The sequence below is a fragment of the Lipotes vexillifer genome, unplaced genomic scaffold (assembly GCF_000442215.2).
Source record: "Lipotes vexillifer unplaced genomic scaffold, Lipotes_vexillifer_v1.1 scaffold575, whole genome shotgun sequence".
Taxonomy (NCBI): Eukaryota; Metazoa; Chordata; class Mammalia; order Artiodactyla; family Lipotidae; genus Lipotes; species Lipotes vexillifer.
Window position 1 is genome coordinate 1,212,387 of NW_006780198.1, and position 12,655 is coordinate 1,225,041.

Sequence of the window (12,655 nt, forward strand, 5' to 3'; positions counted from 1 at the left end):
CTACAGAGCGCAGGCTCAGTAGCTGTGGTGCATGGGCTTAGCTGCTCTGCGGCATGTGGGATCTTTCTGGACCAAGGCTTGAACCCGTATCCCCTGAACTGGCAGGTGGATTCTTAACCACTGCACCACCAGGGAAGTCCCAAACTTTACAACTTTTAAGAAACTAGAAAAGAATGAAATAATGTCATTTGCAGCGACATGGATGGACCTAGAGATTGTCATACCGAGTGAAGTAAGTCAGACAGAGAAAGACAAACATATTTTGCTTATATGTGGAATCTAAAAAAAAATGGTACAAATGAACCTATTTACAAAACAGAAATAGAGCCACGGATATAGAGAACAAAATTATGGTTACCAAGAGGCAAAGGGGTGAGGGGGAGGGATAAATTGGGAGATTGGGATTGACATATACACACTACTATATATAAAATAGCCAAGAAGAACCTACTGTATATCACAGGGAACTCTTCAATATTCTGTAATGAGTTATATGAGAACAGAATCTACAAAAGTGTGGATATCTGTGTATGTATGACTGACTCACTTTGCTGTACAGCAGAAACTAATCCAACATTGTAAATCAACTATGCTCTAATAAAAATTAATTTAAAAATAAATAAAAGAAAAAAAAGAAACTAGAAAAAGAAGAAAAACTAAACTCGAAGCTGGCAGGAGAAGGAAATCATAAAGATTAGAGCATAGATAAATAGAGAACAGATAAACAATAGAAAGAATTAGTGAAAAAAATGTTGACTCTTCAAAAAGACAACACAATCGACAAACCTTTGGCTAGACTAACTAAGGAAAAAAAAGAAAGAAGACTCAAATTACTAAAATCAGAAATGAGGGCTTCTCTGGTGGCGCAGTGGTTGAGAGTCCGCCTGCCGATGCAGGGGATGTGGGTTCGTGCCCTGGTCCGGGAAGATCCCACATGCCGTGGAGCGGCTGCGCCCGTGAGCCATGGCCGCTGAGCCTGCGCATCCGGAGCCTGTGCTCTGCAACGGGAGAGGCCGCCGCAGTGAGAGGCCCGCGTATGGCAAAAAAAAAAAAAGAAATGAAAGTGGAGATATTACTACTGATTCTACAGAAATAGAAAAATTGGAAAACTTAGATGAAATGGACAAATTACTAGAAATACAAAATCTACCAAGACTGAATCATGATGCAATAGGAAATCTGAATAGACCTATAACTAGTAAAGAGATTGAATTAGTAATCAAAAACCTCTTGACAAAGAAATGCCCTGGACCCGATGGATTCACTGGTGAATTCTTCCAGACACTTAAAGAAGAAATAATATCAATCCTCAAACTTTTCCAAAATATTGAAGAGGGAACATTTCCAAACTCATCCTATGAGGCCACTATTACCCTGATGCCAAAGCCAGACAAAGACACCACACAAAAAAGAAAACTACAGACCAATATCCCTTATGAACATGGATGCAGAAATCCTCAACAAAATATCAGCAGAGTTCAGAAGCATATTAAAAGGATACACATTACGACCAAGCGGGATTTATTCTTGGAATGCAACGATAGTTCCATGTATGAAAATTGATCAATATAATATACCATGTTCATAGAAACCATGATCATCTCAACTGTTGCAAAAAAAAGCACTGACAAAGTTCAACACACTTTCATCATAAAAACACTCAGCAAACTAGCAACAGAAGGAGACTAAAAGAAACTAAAAGCCATAAAGAGCTCTTACAACTGAAGAAGACAAATTCAAAGCAAACATCATACTCACTGGTGAAAGACTGAAAGCTTCTCCTCTAAGATCAGGAGCAAGGCAAGAATGTCTGTTCTCCCCACTTCTATTCAACATAGCACTGGAAGTCCTAGCCAGAGCAATTAGGTAAAAAAAGAAACAAAAGGTATCCAAACTGGAAAAGAAATAAAATTATCTCTGTTTGCAGATGATACTATCTTATATGTAGAAAACTCTATAAAAATTCCACACATACACAAAACCTTGTTAGGACTAACAAATGAGTTCAGCAAAGTTGCAAGATACAAAGTCAACACATAGAAACAAAAAACTTAAGAATTAACTTAAACTTAAAAGATTTACATAAAGAAATTAAGATGACATAAATAAACAGAAAGATACTTTATATCAATGGATTGGAAGACTTAATATTATTAAAATGTCACTACTATGCAAAGCAACTAACAGAATCAATTCAATCCCTATTAAAATCCCAATGACATTTTTCACAGAAATAGAAAAGTCCCTTCTAAAATTCACATGGAATCTCAAGGGATTCCGAAAGCCAAAACAATCTTGAAAAAGGACAAAGATGGGGGACTCACACTTCTGTATTTTAAAATTTACAACAAAGCTACAGTAATCAAAACAGATTGATATTGGCATAAAGAGACATATAGACCAATGGAATAGAATAGAGAGCCCAGAAGTAAACCCTCACACAAACCGTCAAATTATTTTTGACAAGCATGCCAAGACTATTAAATAGGGAAGGGATAGTCTTTTCAACAAATGGTACTGGGGTAACTGAATATCCCCATGAAAAGAATGAAGACCCTTACCTAACACCATATACAAAAACTAATGCGACTGATTTTTGTGCATTGACTTTGTATCCTGCAACTTTTGCTGAATCCGTTTATTAGTTTATCCACCCAAAATGGACCAAAGACCTAAACATAAGAGCTAAAACTATAAAACTCTTAGAAGAAAATATAGAGTAAAAGCTTCATGACTTTGGATTTGGCAATGATTTCTTGGATACACCACCAAAGGCACATACAACAAAAGAAAAAATGGACAAATTGGACTTCACCAAAATCAAGAACTTTTATGAATCAAAGGATACCATCAAGAAAGTGAAAAAACAACCTACAGAATGGGAGAAGATATTTGCAAATAGTATATCTGACAAGAGATTAATACCTAGAATATATAAAGAATTCCTAAAACTCAACAAAAACAATCTGATTCAAATATGGCAAAAGACTTAAACAGACATTCATATATCAAAGAACATATACGAATGGCCAAAAACACATGGAAAGATGCTCCATATCACTAACCATTAGGGAAATACAAGTCAAAGCCACAATGAAATACCACTCCACACCCATTAGGCTGGCTACTATAAACAAAAAATCAAGCAAGTGTTGGCAAAGATGTGGAGAAACTGGAACTCATGTGCATTGTTGGTAGGAATGTAAAATGATAGAGTTTTATGGGAAATAGTATGGCAGTTCCTCAAAAAAATTAAAAACAGATTTACCATACAATCCAGCAATTCCAATTCTGGGTAAATACCCAAAAGAATTGAAAGCAGGGTTTTTTGTTTTTTTTTTTTCACGGTACGCGGGCCTCTCACTGCTGTGGCCTCTCCCGTTGCGGAGCACAGGCTTGGGACGCGCAGTCTCAGCGGCCCTGGCTCACGGGCACAGCCGCTCCGCGGCATGTGGGATCTTCCCGGACCGGGGCACGAACCCATGTACCCTGCATCGGCAGGCGGACTCTCAACCACTGCGCCACCAGGAAAGCCCCGAAAGCAGGGTTTTGAACAGATATTTGTACACTCATATTCAGAGCAGCATTATTCACAACAGCTAAAATGTGGAAGCAGCCCAAGTACCCATCAACAGATGAATGGATAAGCAAAATATGGTATATAAATACAATTGAATATTATTCAGCCTTAAAAAGGCAGGGAATTCTGACATGTGCTGCAACATGGATGAACCTTGAGAACATTATATTAAGTGAAATAAGCCAGTCATAAAAAGAGAAATACCGTATAATTTTACTTACTGTTTAACAGGCATATATATACTGTTTAACAGGTATAGAGTTTGAGTTTTACAAAATGAAACGAGTTCAGGAGATATAAATGGTGGTGGCAGATGCACAACAACATGTAAGCAGCATTTAATATCACTGAACGGTATACTTTAAAATGGCTAAGATGGTAAATTTTATGTTATATGTATCTTACAAGTTAAAAATTTGAAAAAACCAAAAACTCAACAAAACCTGAGAATGGAAAAAAGATACAAATGTGAAAGCTAAAACCGTAAAGCTTCTAAAAGACAACACAGGAGATAATCTTTGTAACTTCGAGTTAAAGATTTCCTATATAGGATAATAAAAGAAAAATATTTGTAAAATATCTGTCTCATAGATTTGTATTTGGACTATACAATGAGCTCTCACAACTGAAGAAGATAAACAACCTGATAAGATAACGAGTAAAAGATGTAAACAGAAACGTCAACAAAAGATGATACAGGAATGGTGAACAAGTACAGGAAAAGACATTCAACATTGTTAGTCATTAGGGAAATGCAAATTAAAAACACTTAACAACCACTAGAATGACTAAAATGAAAAAGACTGAGAATATTAAGTGTGGGTGAGGATGTGGAGCAAAAATAAACTTCATTTTCAAAAATATGAAGAGCAACTTTGTCATAAGCATAGATTATAAAAATGGCATCAGGGGCTTCCCTGGTGGCGCAGTGGTTGAGAGTCCGCCTGCTGATGCAGGGGACGTGGGTTCGTGCCCCGGTCTGGGAAGATCCCACATGCCGTGGAGCGGCTGGGCCCGTGAGCCATGGCCACTGAGCCTGCGCGTCCGGAGCCTGTGCTCTGCAACGGGAGAGGCCACAACAGTGAGAGGCCCGCGTACCGCAAACAGAAAAAAAAAGTATTTCTTCTACAATATAATTGTATAACTTGTTTTTTCAGTTAAAGGTCTTGTGGAGTTTTGTTTTTTCGGGTATTATTGGTCATTAAGTGTTTTCTACACCATTTTAAATGCCGTTATTACAGTTTATATAACAATCTTCTATTAATAACTTTCATTTGTTTTAAAAAGGCTGCAGTGGACATCCCTATAGCTAAAACTGTGTGTATGCATGATTATCTTTTTGAAAATAAGTTTCTAAAATTGTTGGATAAAAGGGTATAAGACTTCCATTTTAGTCTTCTGAACTGATCTCCAGAAAGTATTTACAATTTAATTATTTTAAATTTAAAAATTTAATTTTATCCAAGGACTACATAAACAGTTTATAAATAAAACTACCAGACTTATAACCCCAAACAGCATTCACTCCCACTCCTCAGATGCAAGCACTTTTAAATCTTTTAGCATTTTTCTTTTTATTTCTAAATATACTCATATCCTTAATTTAAAAATTTTAGATTTAAGAGAATTTAGTTCTCTTCCACTTCCTTGTGCTTATCTTTCCCCTCCTTTCTATGTAATTATCACAACTTTCGTTCAAATCAATGCACAGTTTTTCTTTTTAATTAGTTTAGTTTTAATTATGACTGTAAATGTAGTTCAAAGCTGAATCAAACCATAAATATACTATGATTACATTTCTTTTCTTGAACTACTTTTTATTTTTCCTGGAGTTAACAATCGCTTCATCTTTTTCATTTGCTTTACTTTCTATGGCTCTGTTACGATTCTTCTCCAACTCTTCACAGTATACTTCTTATAGTAAAGACTTCTAATATTCCTCTCAATTATCAAACAGCACATCACTTTCATTTTTTTTTCCCCCTCTAAGAGGCATTCCTCCAAGAGCTCTCTGCCCTGTTCTGGTTGTTAGGCTTGCTAAACAAACTTCATCTTAGGATCTCCTGCCACCATCTTCCTGGGTATCTCTCCTGGGCCACTATCTCTGTTCTGCATCCTATGCCTTTCTCTCTTTCTTGGTTTTCTTCTTCATTGTGATGGAGCTCAATCTCCAGTAGTTTCCTTTACAGATATTCTCAAAAGAAGGAGGAGCTCTCGGAAATTAAAAATTAGATAACAGAAATAAAAGATTGCTTGGGAGGAAAAATATTTTAGGCTTTGTATATCTCAAAATGTTCTTATAATCTGCCTTTATACTTAATGAATAGTTGGCTGGGTATAGAATTCTAGCTTGGAAATAACTTTCCCTCAGGATTTTTATTACATTGCTCCACTGTCTTCTAGTTTACAGCACTACTGGTGAGATACCTAATGTCTTTCCAATTCCAGTCCTTTGTTTGTGACCTGTTTGGAAACTTTTAGGACTGTCTCTTTAATCTATGATTTCCTTTAGTATGGGGGTCCTTTTCTCCCCCATCCACTATGCTAGTTATCTGAATGGCCCTTTTTAACCTATAGTCTCTTATCTTTTGAGAAATATTCTCATATTAATTGTTTCATAACGTCTTCCCCCTCATGTTACTTTACTTCATGGCTAAGAACCAATCTTCTAGTTTTTAAGTTTAACTTTTGTGCATATTTCCTCATCTTTATCTTCCAACCCTTCCACAGAATTTCTGTTATCTTATTTTTAATTTCTAAGAGCTCCTCCTCTTTTTATACAGTATTGCTCTTTGATATATCACCTTGTTCTTATTTCTTACATGTAGTATCTTATCTATCTGAAGATGATCTAGTTTCCAAACTCCCTGCATTGTCTGCTTCCTTCTAGTTTCTCCTTGCTGTCTGCATGATCTCAGAATTTCACGTTGGAGCCTTCCCTCAAACATCTGACATTCTTTGGCAATTGACTTACACTTCATAGTAAGATACTAAGAAGCTATTTGGAAGCTCTGTATGTGTGAACAGGTCTTGTCATCTGATGAGCTTCTCTGTGAAATGCCTGGGAGGGAACCTAGAAGTTTCATTTGGCAGTCTTTTCTTTCTGATGGGCTAGTTCCTTCAGGCGAGAGACCAGAGAATAAAGGAAGAACAGCCAGAAGTCTCACCATGCAAACACTAACGCACCCCCCTGCCTTTGTTAGCGTGCCACTCTCACCCTTTACTGTCTATGTCCAGGCTCCAGAGTCCCTCTGGCTCAACTGCTCCAGAGGAGAATCCTCCTGCCTCCTGGCAGGGTTGGCTAACAGATTTTCATCTTATCAGAGCTCAATACTATCATTAAAAAGAAAAAGAAAATCTTTGTCAGTCTGGTAGAGAGAAAACAAAACAAAACAAACAAAAAAAGCCTTGTTTTAACTTGCATTTGTTTTTTTACTAGTGAGGGTGACATTTTTTCCATACACTTATTTGCATTTTATTTTACTTTTTTAGATTTTTTTTTTCTGATGTGGACCATTTTTAAAGTCTTTACTGAATTTGTTAAAATATTGCTTCTGCTTTGGTTTTTTGGCCACGAGGCATGTGGGATCTTAGCTCCCTGACCAGGGATCAAACCCTCACCCGCTGTATTGGAAGGTGAAGTCTTAACCACTGGACCGCCAGGGAAGTCCCTTATTTGCATTTTAGATTTCTTCTATTTGTTCCTTTGTATTGTTTTCCTATTAGGGTATTAATCTTTTTCTTTTTGATTCCAAGAGTTCCTTATATATTTAAAAATATGAATTTTTATCAAATATATTAGATTCCTTTTGAGTCTTTTAACTGGGTTTATAATTGTTTTTAGGCTTTAGTTATTTTCCTTTAATAAACACACATATTTCTCATTTTTACAAAATCAAACCTATCAATTCTCTCTTTGATTTCTGCTCTGGTATAATGCTTAGAGAGTCTCCTGATGACAATTTCATTGTATTTGCTTCCCTTAGATAATTAGGCAATTGAAGACACTGCTACATTTTCACTTATTTAATTTCTAGTTGATGGAGACCATCTCTGCAATCAATGTGCACATATTCAGAGTATACAGCCACCCTGCTTTTATTTTCTACCTTCGTTTAGCAAAGTAAGCTACAGCATGTGAGGAACATCAGTATGTCTGAACCATGACTGTATCTGTCAGGATGGGCTGGGTCAATGGTTCTTAAGTGTGGTGTGGGGTCCCCTGGGAGTCCCTGAGACCCTTTCGGGGGTCCACAGGTCAAAACTATTTTCATAATAATACTAAGATTTTATTTGCCTTTTTCTCATTCTCTCATGAGAATATAGTGGGGTTTTCTTGAGGCTACATGATGTATATCATTGTTCTGACGGTTAATGAATTGTGTACTTGTATACTTTCCTGTTTTCTAGAAATTTCTAAGGTGGTAACTTTATGGTATAAACACGTTAGTTTTCAGAGATTAACTCAACTGATTTTAAGTTCTTTTGCTGCACACTTACTATCTTTCGTTATATCTGCTATGCTATCTGTGTATCTGTAACCTCATTGTTGTGGAATACATAGTTATTTTGAAATCCTTAAGTCTTCCTTGTGCCTGTACTGAAATACAAGAAGTAAGTACACTCTGTGTCTTATTATTAAATATTGATAGTTATAACCCACATAAAGAAAAGCTCTTTGGGAACCTCAATAATTTAAGAATGTAAAGAGGCCCTGACAGCAAAAAGTTTGAGAACTGCTGGGTTGGTGATACTGTGGTAACAAACCATCCAAAAATTCCAAAGGTTTATTTCTCCCTCACATTACATGTCCGTCTCAGGTCAGCTAGTTCTCTGCTTGGAAATGTCCTCAGGTCCCAGGTGGACAAAACAGACACCTTTGGAACCCTGCCAGTCATGGAGGCAGAGGGAAGAGCATGAGACTCTCCGGCTGGCCTGGCCTTGAAGTACCTCAGCCTGAGCAGGACACACATCACTTCCTCTCACACCACTGGTTAGAAAGGGTCATGTGACCCCCACCCAACCGCTAGGGGACTAGGAAGTGCAGCCCCCTCGCTAGTTAAGAGCCAATAATGTTTGGTGTAGAGCACATCTAACTACTACAATGATATTTATTTATTTATTTAAAATTTATTTATTTATTTGGCTGTGCCGGGGTCTTAGTTGTGGCATGCGGAATCTTTAGTTGTGGCATGCGGGATCTAGTTCCCTGAGCAGGGATCGAACCTGGGCCCTCTGCATTGGGAGCACAGAGTCTTAGCCACTGGACCACGAGGGAAGTCCCTACAATGATATTTAATTCAATATTTTGAAGGCCTAATAAGAGTATGCAAGTAACAGCTAAATTATAACTCATACCTTCACTTTAAGAAAAGTAAAGCCACCAGGCTATTTATTGCTGAAACCTATTAAGTTTCAAGTTCAAACTTCCAGGCTGTATCTATATATTAGTGCATCTCAGCAACAAAGTCTCAACAAACTATATTCTATTGGATTTTGGGGGGTTTGCCTGATTACCACAATTGAAGATTCATGACTGTCCATATGTTCCACGACAATCTCATTGAAATAAACTGCATCAGCTAATAAAAGGCTGTAATTTTTTACGATACTTGGTGCTCATAAAATTTAAAGGAAAAAGCAGATTTCAGAGCTAATTAACACCAAGACAGCATGGGTACTTTGTGCTGAGCAAGAGTTGCTTCATGAAGAGAAAGGGTGTCACAGATTACTTGGTATCACTGAGTAGATACTGATTATACCAAGAGACCAGTTTTTGTAAAGGTTCCTGCTACACAGCCTGAAGCTTCAGACAATAAAGCTGCTCTCATACACAGCCCTACCCTCTTCTGATGCCATTTTCCCTGCTCAACACAGTTTTCTATCCTTTCCATTTACATGTGGAAAAATCTTTGGAGGATGTGGAAATAAGTTCCTGCACGTGGGGTTCATGCACAAACATAACGGACCCCAACAACGTATGTGGACTCACCCTCAACGTCAAATATGATCCAGACTGTACTAAATCATTCTGCCTGACTCATCTTTGTAAGGTGCATCACAAATAGAATAGGATTTCAACGGAAACTAACCTGTGCCGATTGTAAAAATTCAGCTCCATTTAACTGACAAAAGGAAAAAGAACTGTACAAAAATAAATCTAATCCATCTGAAGCTATTTACTTTTACAAATATTATTGGTGCTAGTACAAAACATGATAAACAAGTAACCTTTCCTCACTGCAAAGAAGAAACATAAGAGGAAGATAATCAATATCTGCCAGATGAGAAAGGACAAGGGAAAGGCGTTCTTTCCTCCTCTCACATGGTATTCCGCCTGGAACTTAGTCTGCACGGGCCTTGGCTTACCCTGGGCCCGAGTATAAAGGCGTGCGTCTGAATTTGCTCTCATCTTCTGGTACCTGACTTTAAACAATTTTCATAAGTGACAATTTAGATTTACCAAACTGATAGTTGATAAACTCCTTTCAGTAAATTCCTCTAGAATGATTTATTGCCAAAAGTGCAATGTGTTCCTCAATACAGGTATTCCACAAAGTAAAATGCACCCGGACAAGGTGAGTACGGTGTTAGCAAATATTCACCATTTCAAGCCAGAATGTCAACCCTACTCTAAGTACCACAGGAGGTACAATAGAAATATGTCATCCCGGCCCTCAAGGAGATTATAAACTAGAGGGAGGTATGCGTGTGTGTGTGTGTGTGTGTGTGTGTGTGTGTGTGTGTTCCCTAACACCCCAGACACATGGATTTAACTAAACAATATATAACAAAAATGCTAGTATTAATGATAAAGACATAAGTTCAGGGCTGTCAGAATGCAGAGAAAACTTCGTGGAAGCAGTGGCGTCTGAATGGGAATGCAAAAGGTGGATTCAATTTGCTTTGGTACCAACAACAGGCTGGGGCATTTCAGGGGAAGAGAATGCCCCAGGAACCAGGAGAGACAGAACACTGACAAACTGGCCAGAGTAGAGGCGCAGAAGAAGTCAGGAAGTAGGTAACAAATCAATGTGGACATCCACCCACCTGCTCATTCATGCAGCAAACATCTGGTAAGTACCTGTCATGTGCTCACACTGTTAGGGACCTGATGGCGAACCAGACAACTATGGTCCCTGACCACATGGAGCTTGCTTTGCAGTGGAAGAAAGCAGAACATCACCACAAAGGAGGCAGAAAATAGAGAAAACATCTAATTTGTAAGGGGCTTTAAAAATGGAGCCAAGAGTTTGACCCTTCCTTACCCAATAAACAATAGGAAGCCACGAAAGGTTTCTGGCTAGAGAAATGTGATCAGTACCGTGCGTTAATATTAACTTGTACGGCTTGACTAAAGCTGACAGAAGGCAAACCTGAGAGACCTGAAGAAAACTATAGCAGAAATGTAAGGCTGAGGTTATGAGGGCTGGTTGGCTGGCTGGCAGCCTAGAAGTTGAAACAGAAATGAAGGGGTCAAAGTCGGCTGGAGTCGAGGGGGTTCATGGACTGAGTGGCTTACAGGACAGTCGAGAAGGGGCTCAATACTATGGGGAGAAGAAAAGCCAAAGCGCATCCGGGGTTTTGACTGGGATGCATGGGTCAGGAGAACCTGGGAGGCAGACAGGCTTGAGAGGCAGGCGAATCTAACACGTAAGCAATAATCGCCAGAAGGCAGAGATGCGGGGCCCGAGCAGAGCACTTTAAACCAGCCGAGCTGGTGAGGACTGAACCTGGGGAAATTCTAAGGAAGACAGGAAACGAGCAACTGGCAATGTGAGAAGGGAGGGCAAGGAGAGCATCACAAAAGCTGAAGGGGATTTCGAGGCTGTCAGTGGTGTCACAAACGCATCTGCACAGACTTAAAGCTAATAAAGTACTTTCACCGATATTTCCTCATTTAACACTTGAAGACTCATAAAATGTCTTGAGATTGGTATTAGAACCCCCATTTTACAGATAAAAACAGTGAAGATCAAAAAGGTTAACTAAATGACTTGTCTGAGATGGAGAAGTTTATCTGATTATGTACCCCTGACCCAAAAGCTGGCTAGAAATTATAACTTGTGTGGCCTGGCTCAAACCGATCTTCGGTTCATGAACATTTACGAGAGTGAAAGGCAAACTACAGAGAGGGGACAGATATTTATACTAATCTATCAGACAAAGGACTCACCCAAATTCTATAAAGAATTCCTACAAATCAGTAAGAGTATTCCTTATTAACTTTTATGCTCATGATACTAATAAAAATATACTGGCATTTACTTTACATAATAATATGCCCATTACTGTGCTAAGCACTTACGTGCATTCTCGCTTAATTCTCCCAACAGCCCTATGACAGTAAAATTACTGTCTGGATTTTATGAATGAAGAAACAGGCTCAGAGAGGTTAAGTAACTTGCCCCATATCAGGGGGCTAGAGAGTCAAACTTGGACTTGACTTCAAAGGCTTTGCTCTTTAAGCCACTGACCTCTTCCGAAGCTCCACCTCCATCTTTGGCCTTTTTACGCCATCATCAACATGCTCACAGGTGCCCAAAATGCCAGGTACTGGGCTAAGTGATCTCAGCTGTCCTTCCCTAAAACCCGCCTGTGTTAAGTATAGAGGTCAGATGCACACACTATATTTCTCATGATTTTGGAGGTTGGCCTTCTACCACCACTTTAGGACTCTTCATTTTGAAAAGGTGGGCTTAAGAGAAAAACAATCAAATCGTGAATATGTCAGAAAAGCTAAACAGGAGATTGATCAAACAATTCCAAGTTTCTACAGCTAGGAATACCCTTAGAACACTTAAGTTCTACTTAACATAGAAGGAAAAAAACTTACAAAATTTATAGAATGCATTATCCCCAAGATGGCATTATAAGTTCAAGAAAGGACTAGGTGGGACTTCCCTGGTGGTCCAGTGGTTAGGACTCTGTGCTCCCAACGCAGGGGGCCTGGGTTCGATCCCTGGTCAGGGTGCTGGATCCTGCATGCCACAACTAAAGATACCACATGCCACAGCTAAGACCAGGCGCAGCCAAATAAATAAATACTAAAAAAAAAAAAAAAAAAAAAAGAAC

At 38.6% G+C, this 12,655-nt stretch overlaps 1 protein-coding gene and 1 non-coding gene across 3 annotated transcripts in view; one reads left to right on the plus strand and one right to left on the minus strand.

The window, feature by feature from the left end:
• Window positions 1-12,655, minus strand: part of DNAJC11 (DnaJ heat shock protein family (Hsp40) member C11) — a 71,144-nt gene that overhangs the window by 52,161 nt on the left and 6,328 nt on the right. The window lies entirely within an intron of this gene.
• Window positions 12,482-12,554, plus strand: TRNAG-CCC (transfer RNA glycine (anticodon CCC)). Its single transcript has one exon. It is a non-coding gene; the product is annotated as a tRNA-Gly (tRNA).